General features: G+C 38.1%; 1 long non-coding RNA gene across 1 annotated transcript; it reads left to right on the top strand.

Moving 5' to 3' along the window:
- The first annotated feature begins 415 nt into the window (after positions 1-415).
- LOC110863779 lies at positions 416-9,142 on the top strand. Its single transcript, XR_002549359.2, has 3 exons — positions 416-842; positions 1,510-1,565; positions 9,100-9,142. It is a non-coding gene; the product is annotated as an uncharacterized LOC110863779 (long non-coding RNA).
- Positions 9,143-9,350: the final 208 nt, after the last annotated feature.

Raw genomic sequence — 9,350 nt, 5'->3', positions numbered from 1 at the left:
CAATTGTCTGGTTCGCCTAGAAGCGAAGGCACCTCCTCTTCTCAGCCTGCCCTCTCAGGGTACTCTGCTGATACGGAAGAAGGAATCTTTGTGTTTAAGACTCAGTCTGAAGAGCCATTTCCTCATAAAAAGAGGGGATGGTTTAGTAGGGGAGCACATGAGCGTAGAAAGCATATGAAAAAGTTACAGGAACAGCGAGTGTTAGCCGCAGCCAAAAGAGAAACCGATATTCATACCTATATAAAATTCATTCATTAATAATAGAAATAGCAATAATGAAAAAAAAAGAATTTTTATGTTTACATATGCATGTGTGTTGCGTGAATGAAAAAAAAAAGAATAGTAGGAAAATAAAATATACATTTAATTACAAGTAAGCATATTTTGAAATTCATCACATTGCGACAATCCGTTCCTTTATCTCTTTGGCTACCTTTTTCTTTTAGATTTGAAAACACTATCACATTCAAACTAACCCACATATATGTTGGGATGACTCTTCGATCGACAACAATTTATATCAATTTAGATTCCTTCTTTGCCCATGAAACCTCAATTTCATTAGCCACGACCGTCGCATGTCCGTTCGTCACCGTAAACTCCGTCACCTGAAGCCTCCGATCTGCAACAAGTTGCGGTTCGACGACTTTGACAGCCTCCGCACAACCACCGGTCGCCGCATACATCCACCATGAACCGGCTTTAATTTGGAACCATCATACCCCGCTTTTCTGCCACCGCGAACTAGCTCGTCGTCGTCGCGAACCAGATTCAGCCACCTCACGTGTTCGTGTATCACCGCTCTTGTCTCAGCTCTAATTTGCTTGGGTTCAACAACTAAGGTACGGACCCATCTCCTGACCGATACGATTGTGGGCGTTCGTGATGTAGTTGTCGAACTGTTACTGCGGCAATATAATATATAATTAAATGGTTGATTTTGTTTTCTAAATTCAAACCTACTACTTTGGACCTATGAAACTAATAATTTGGAGTTGGTAATTCAAATTAACTTGGGTTTTGAAATTCTGATGTTTTAAGTTATCTCCGCCATTGTAAGCGTTTTGACAATTAATTTGGTACCGGCAATTAAGAACCATATTAGTTAATTACTTGACCCTTGAACCTAAGTTAGAGTAGACCTTTTTACTGTATTAGAAAACCTTGTATATACAGGTTTGGTAAGAGTTGGGTTAACTCTCTGTTTGGTTGTTTACTCGGCTAGAATATCACAAACACCTTGTGATTCACTAATAGTTAGGATTATTTTGTCAAAATAAGGTTTTATTTATAAATAGAATATATTAGTTTGAAAAGCAATGAAGAAAATACTTGCTTCATAGTTTATGAGTTTAGTATTTATATATTTTTTTTAGAACGTTAAGAATAGATATATGAATTTAGAAAAAGAAAAGATCTAATTAATTGGGTTCAACTTCTAGTCGCCGGGAAACTATAACGAATCAAGTAATGTTCATAAAACTGATTTTGGTTGTAACGGGATTATAGGTTCTTGATTTTCGAGATCGACTTGACTAATTGGTCTTGCTTTGCTTGCTAATAAGGTACGGATTCTGTTTTCTTTTCATCGTAGTATACTTTTATTTTCTGTTACTCGTTGGTACGGATTCTGTTTTCTTTTCATCATAGTATTATTATTCAAGTCCGTTACTTTGTAGTACGGATGCTTTCGCTAGTTGTTTCTGTTTCGTAATTAATATATATTGTAGCATGCAATAGACCTTAGATTTTATGCTCATTATTGCATGTTCCCTTTTAGACTCATGTCACGATACATTTATTTTTATACGGCTTTGTACTCTGTCACCCGAGCAATTATAAGACTTGTCGTTGGGGCGTCAACGACATGGCACTCATCGTGACGGTGCGTAACTAAAGTTCATGGCGTTTCTAGTTTGTGCTTGTGTAGCACATGGCCCCTAGAGGCGAATAGATCGATCTTAGCTCTGACTCCTGACTCCTGTTGAGATGGAATAATGTTTGTACGCCTACACGCACCATCTCGGCGCATGGACTATAGCCATGCATGCCTCTGTTTAGGCTCGTGGGTGCTTCTATATTACGTGACTTGTTTTATTGTTATATGTTGTCACGTATGTCTTATCTCTGTTATGATATGTTTGATATGATTATATGCATCTGATTATGTTCAGTATCTGTTATCTGTTCAGTATAAGTTTTGGGATTCAAGTTATAAAAGTATTTGTTTCAGTGCCATCTTTTGGATTTGTAGCGTCAGTACTGATCTGTTTTGCTTCCGTATGCCTGTCTTACTTTTACCGTTGATTTCTCCGTTACTAAGCAACTTTTTGGCTCAGCCGTAGTTTCTTTCTTGTGTTTGTCTTATTTGTTTGACTGGTAATTTGGGAAACGTGGGGAATAAGTGAAGAGTGTCGTGAAGATAAAGATTTATTGTATTTCGGTAATGTAAAAAAATGTAATTAGGATCTTTTGTTTTCAACGTTATGGATTGGTTTTAGTTTTGATATCTGTATGAGTAACACGTCAGCCTGTTCAGGTTGGGGTGTTACACATATGCCCAGGATATGCTTAATAGGGGTATAGCCAATATCCACATTTTAGCTACCACTGCAGTTGACCCAAACCTGGAGTAAATGCTAGCACCCCAACCACAACCACAAATTCCTAATCAACCCATGGAAATAGAAAACTCTGAAAACCAAATAGAAATGCCTGATTTCAACCCGGAGGAGATACTTAGGGTACCTGCACCAAATCCCCTAGACCCAAATTACGATCCTTGGTGGGATGATGTTAGAGACTATGTGCAACGCTACCCGATTCACGAAGATGTGCCAATGCAAAACCTAGGAGCCTACCCAGGGTTAGATACTCTAGATCCCTATTTTAATAATGATGCATACATTAGGGAGATCTTAGAAAATCCTTACCCATACCAGGCCCTTATACCCCCATACCAGGAACCCGTACCGCAGATTCCAAACCCAGTCCTAGAACCTGCACCCCCAATGAGTGCAGAAAACGTACAAGAACTTAGGACTTTCGGTGAGAAAATTTTAGAAAGCAGTGAGAGAATGCGACAGGTGGGAGAGCATCTTGTATGGAAATACGACGAGCGCAATATGGATTTTTGGATGAATCCATATCCATGAATGTGATGGTAACGGTAATAATGTAATGTAATGTAATGTAATGTAATGTAATGTAATGTAATGTAATGTGTTAGAAAAAAAAACTACGGATGCATATTACTAGTATTGTAGCTTTACATTTCAGTCGGTATTGTAATTTTAATTTCAGTACTGGTGTGTAATAGATGCATAATATATGAATAGAGTAAAAGTCGCAATGCTCGATGCTTTTGACCAAAAGTGCGTGTCATGTGATTGGCTATATTCAAATATTATTGGTGATATTAATATGTGGTAAATGTTTAAAATTCAGATGGACAACAAAGTGAATCAGGAAAACCAGAATGATAATATCCAGAACGACAACCACTCAAATAATGATAATCTGAATAATGAAAATCGGAACAACAATGGAAACCAAATGGATAATAGTGCCGTTCAGCATATAGTGGCACAAGGAATTATAGATGCAATGCCATTTATTATTCAAACGGTTCAAGAAGCAAATAATAAAAGTAAGCATAGCAGTAAGGACCAAGTGAACCGGAACACAACATGAACAATGGACCCGTACTTCAGGTGCCCATTCCCAAAAGAAGAAGAACCATGCCATATGGTTGTTCTTACAAAGAATTCTGGTCCTGTAAACCAATAGAATTCTCGGGCAATGAAGGACCCATTGCAGCTTTACGTTGGATAGAGAAAACTGAAGCTGTTCTAAAAATAAACAAGTGTGCTGAAGAAGATAAGATAATGTTTGCTTCTAATTTATTTAAGAATTCAGCCCTAGAATGGTGGAACACTATCCTCCAGTCAAGAGGAAGTGATAGGATATATAACATGGAATGGGAGGAGTTTAAAAACATGGTAGAAAGGAAATTATGCCCTCCCAATGAAAAGGAACAGATAGCGAATAAATTTCTGAACCTTAGAATGACCGGGGTAGATAGTAAGGGGTATACTACCACATTCTTTGAATATGCTAGAATAGTACCAACCCTTGCATCACCTGAACCGGTATTAATCTCCCGTTACATCTGGGGATTAATCGGAGAGATTAGACATGTAGTCAAGGCAGCTAGACCCCAAACCATAGAAGAAGCTGTAGAACTAGCCAATACCTTGACTGATGAACTAGTGCGAACTAGAGAAGAAGACCAGAGGAGAAACCTATCCCAAAGGCTTACCTAAGAATTCCGTTCTGGAAATTCCAACCTTAGGAATATAGGTTCTACCTCTGCATCATACTGCAGGATCTGCAAGAAGAAGCATTCTGGAAGATGCTCCACTCATTGCAATTACTGCAAGGCACCTAGACACAAGGAAGAAAATTGCAGGAGGAAATCCAGTAATGGATTGTGCTTCAATTGTGGAGAAAAAGGTCACATTAAGCCAAACTATCCGAAACTTGCTCCAGCTGTAAACAACAAGAACACTAAAAATGCTAGAGCATTTGTTCTAACTGCAGATGAAGCCAAGATGATCCCGGACGTCATAGCTGGTACGTTTTTAGTTAATGATATTTTTGCTAAAGTATTATTTGACTCTAGTGCAAACCAAAGTTTTATTAATACTTCATTTTGCAAACTTCTGAATCAATCATTAACTAAACTACCACAAGAATGTCTAGTAGAGACAGCAAATGGAGAAACCGTTAGGATTTCTGAAATCTTGCAGGGAGCAAGAATAGAAATTTTTAATCAAAAGTTTATTGCAAACCTTTATCCAATGAATCTGGCAGGATTTGATGTTGTGTTAGGAATGGATTGGTTAATAGCCAATAAAGCCAGTATTTTATGTGATCAAAAGTCAATTCAAGTAAAATCACCAAGGGGTGAAAAGATCACAATTAAAGGAGATAAGTCATCTAGATCCACTAAATTCATCTCTGTGATGAAAACTGCAAATTATATAAGAAAAGGATCTATAGTGTATTTGATTTCTATAATCACTAACACTAAAGGAAAAGAATTAAAAGACATTCCCGTAGTGTCCCAGTTTTCAGATGTCTTTCCAGAGGAATTGCTAGGACTGCCGCCAGACAGGGAAGTTGAATTCAGAATCCACCTGCTACCAGGGACAACACCGATTGCCAAAGCACCTTATCGTTTGGCACCCGCTGAAATGCAGGAACTAAAGAACCAATTAGACGAATTGTTGGAGAAAGGATTCATACAACGAAGCTCATCGCCATGGGGAGTGCCGATTTCGTTTGTTAAAAAGAAGGACGGATCAATGCGTATGTGCATTGACTACCGTGAATTGAACAAAATCACGATTAAAAATCGGTATCCATTACCGAGGATCGATGATCTGTTCGATCAACTGCAAGGAGCTCGATTTTTCTCTAAAATCGATTTAAGATCAGGATATCATCAATTAAAGGTACAGGAAGAGGATATTCCTAAAACCGCATTTGGAACAAGGTATGGTCATTATGAATTTACTGTCATGCCATTTGGTTTAACCAATGCCCTAGCTGCATTTATGGACATGATGAACCGAATATGTAAGCCATATTTGGATAAATTCATAATTGTCTTCATAGATGATATTCTAATTTACTCTAAGAGTAAAGAAGAGCATGCAAAGCATTTGCACTTACTTTTAAGTCTGTTAAGAAAGGAAAAGTTGTACGCTAAGTTTTCCAAGTGCGAATTTTGGTTAAAACAGGTACAATTTCTTGGACATTTAGTTAACCATGAAGGAATCCATGTGGATCCAACAAAGATCGAGGCGATTACCAAATGGAAAACCCCTGAGTCGCCAACCGAGGTTAGAAGTTTCTTAGGATTAGCCGGTTATTATAGAAGATTTATTCGAGATTTTTCTAGAATAGCCATTCCCTTAACCAAGTTAACCTGTAAATCCATTAAGTTTGAATGGGGACCAAAACAAGAAAAAGCATTTAGAATCCTTAAGCAAAGATTGACCCCTGCACCTATACTAGCGTTACCAGAAGGAACTGAAGACTTTATAGTCTTTTGTGATGCTTCTAAATTAGGTTAGGGATGCGTGTTGATGCAACGTCAAAAGGTTATAGCTTACGCCTCTAGATAGCTTAAGAATCATGAAGAGAATTATTCAACCCATGATCTAGAACTAGGAGCCATAATTTTTGCTCTTAAGATTTGGAGACATTACCTTTATGGTAGTAAATTTACCATATTCACCAACCATAAGAGTTTAAGGTATGTTTTTGGGCAAAAAGAGTTAAATATGAGACAAAGACACTGGATGGAAATGCTTAGTGATTATGATTGTGATATCCAATATCATGAAGGAAAGGCAAATGTAGTGGCTGATGCTTTAAGTCGAAAGTATCACGAAAAGCCAAAAAGGGTACGTTCCCTTAAATTAAATCTACAAGTAGATTTAAACGATCAGATTAGAAGAGCACAGGAATCAGCAATCAAGGAAGATACTGAAAAATTAAAAGGAATGATTAAAGAATTAGAACAAGGAACAGATGGAATTTAGAGATTCCATAAAAAGAGAATGTGGATGCCTAAATTAGGAAACCTACGCCACCGTATATTAGAAGAAGCCCATAAGTCTAAATATACGATGCATCTAGGAAGTGATAAAATGTATCAAGATTTAAGGAAAATTTTCTGGTGGATAGGAATGAAAAAGGATATAGCAGTTTATGTTTCTAAGTGTTTAACTTGTTCACAAGTTAAAGCTGAACACCAGAAACCCTCAGGATTGTTGCAACAGTTAGAAATGCCAGTGTGGAAATGGGAATTGATAACAATGGATTTTGTTACCAAGTTACCCAAACCAAGAAAAGGTAATGATACAATCTGGGTGATTGTAGATAGGCTAACCAAGTCAGCTCATTTCTTACCAATGAAGGAAACTTTTAGTATGGAACAGTTAGCCAAATTATATGTAAATGAAATTGTTTCATTACATGGAATACCTTTATCAATTGTTTCTGATAGGGATAGCCGTTTTACCTCTCATTTTTGGGCAAGTTTCCAAAAAGCAATGGGAACCAAACTGAATCTAAGCACAGCTTATCATCCTCAAACGGACGGACAAAGCGAAAGGACAATTCAGACAATGGAGGACATGCTTAGAGCTTGTGTAATTGATTTCGGAGGTAATTGGGACGATCACTTACCTTTAAGAGAATTTTCTTATAATAACAGTTATCATACGAGTATCAATGCTGCACCATTCGAAGCACTTTATGGACGAAAGTGCAGAACCCTAGTCCGTTGGGCAGAAATTGGGGAAAAGCAACTATCTGGACCTGAGATAGTGCAGGAAACAACCGATAAAATCACTCAAGTCAAGAATGACTGAAAGCGGCACGTGATCGACAGAAGAGCTACGTTGATAACAGACGTAAGCCGTTAGAATTCCGGGTAGGTGACAAGGTATTGTTAAAAGTCTCTCCTTGGAAAGGAGTAGTAAGATTCATCAAGCGAGGAAAGCTAAGTCCCAAATATATTAGACCTTTTGAGATTATTAAAAGAATAGGACCTGTAGCCTATCAGCTACAACTGCCAGAGGAAATGGCAGGAATACATGATGTATTTTATGTATCTAATCTCAAGAAATGCCTAGCTGATGAATCACTTGTAGTACCTCTTAAGGATATAGAGGTAAATGAACAACTCAAGTTTGTAGAGAGGCCTCTACAGATTGAAGATTGGAAAGTTAAGAATCTCAAGCATAAGAGATTAGTTCTGGTCAAAGTGAAATGGGACTCCAAACGAGGACCTGAGTACACATGGGAGCTTGAATCTGAAATGCGAAAGAAATATCCGCACTTGTTCCAGTAGATCTCGAGGACGAGCTCTAAAACAAGGTGGGGAGGATGTAGAAATCCTCAATTAAACTGATAACCTCAATTGTTTTCCCAACACCCTGATATATTTTAAAATGTCCTAATGTCTTTAAATGCACCCCGTATGTGAAAACCGAGCCTGAAATGTAACATAACATTTAAAAATAAATAAAAACAAGAAATATTAAGTTGAGGCGGGCCGCATAGGACCCCACCTCAACCTTACGCGGGCGGTATCAAGGTAGGAACCTGATTTCGTTGATTTCTTTAGTTCAGGCGGGCCGCGTAATACCCACCATTAGTTGACGCGGGCCGCGAGAGCCCCAAGTTGTGGCACAGCCCGGTGTTGACACGTGTTGTAACGCGTGTTGAACCTAGTGATGACCCGGATCAGCTACGCCTAGACCCCTAGGCCACGCGGGCCGCGTAAGCCCGTGTTGTCTTTTACGCGGGCCGCGAGAAACCCGGAAAACAGCCCTATAAATAGATTGCATCGGCCTTCAGTCTGTTTCGTTCATTTTCTTTTCTCAATCTTTAATTTCTGAATAGTGGGCATTATACCCGAGTCTAATACCCCCCTAAATAGCGAGGTTCTGCTACGATGTAAGTATTATAACCCCTGGAGACGTATTAGATACTCTGCCCGATTGATCTAGGGTTCCGTAACGGCTGTCGTGGTTCTGCCCGACGTAGTCGTTGGCATGCCGTCTCAGGGAGGGTATTACTAATGTTAAAATGGGTTATTATACTAACACACGTGCATTTGTGAAATTTATAGATTATTCCCAGGAAATCCTTACTGAAAACCCTAAAACAGCAATGTGAGTTGATCCACTTTTGAAAACTTTATATTTATTGTTTTTACAAAACCTTAAATACTTTTCCATGCGAATAACAGTTATTGAGTATTTGTAAGAATACAATTATAGTGGGTATGTTGGGGTTTTGTATACAAAATTTGTTACCACCTGGTCAAGGAGTAACATTTCCACAAGTTGAGTACGACAGTACCACTGATGTTAATTGTTATATCTTGGAAACAAATGTAATTGCGGATGCGCCCTCAATACTGTACACTGTGAAATGGTTTTACTTAAACTTGATTAAACTGGGATTCACTCACCAATATTTCCCACTGACAAAATGTTTTAAAATGCGTTTCAGGTAACAAAATATGAAAGCCAAATAGAAGCCAGCTGGACAGCACTGAAGTCTTGGAAAAGTGGCAATAAAGTTACCTAAGAATAAAATAGATGTTTTGTTAAATAAAATAGGATTTATTCCTATAAAAGTGTGTATACTGAAAACTTGGGTTTTACCCATGTGTTTAATGTTATAAAATGTGGTGGTTAACTCTGATAAAATATTTCCTAACTACGGTCCTGATGAAAATTTCCGCTGCCAAATTGGATAAT

Source organism: Helianthus annuus, chromosome 6 (genome assembly GCF_002127325.2).
Source record: "Helianthus annuus cultivar XRQ/B chromosome 6, HanXRQr2.0-SUNRISE, whole genome shotgun sequence".
Lineage (NCBI taxonomy): Eukaryota > Viridiplantae > Streptophyta > Magnoliopsida > Asterales > Asteraceae > Helianthus > Helianthus annuus.
The sequence above is the reverse complement of the archived record's forward strand: the minus strand, read 5'-3'. Positions and strand labels throughout refer to the sequence as shown.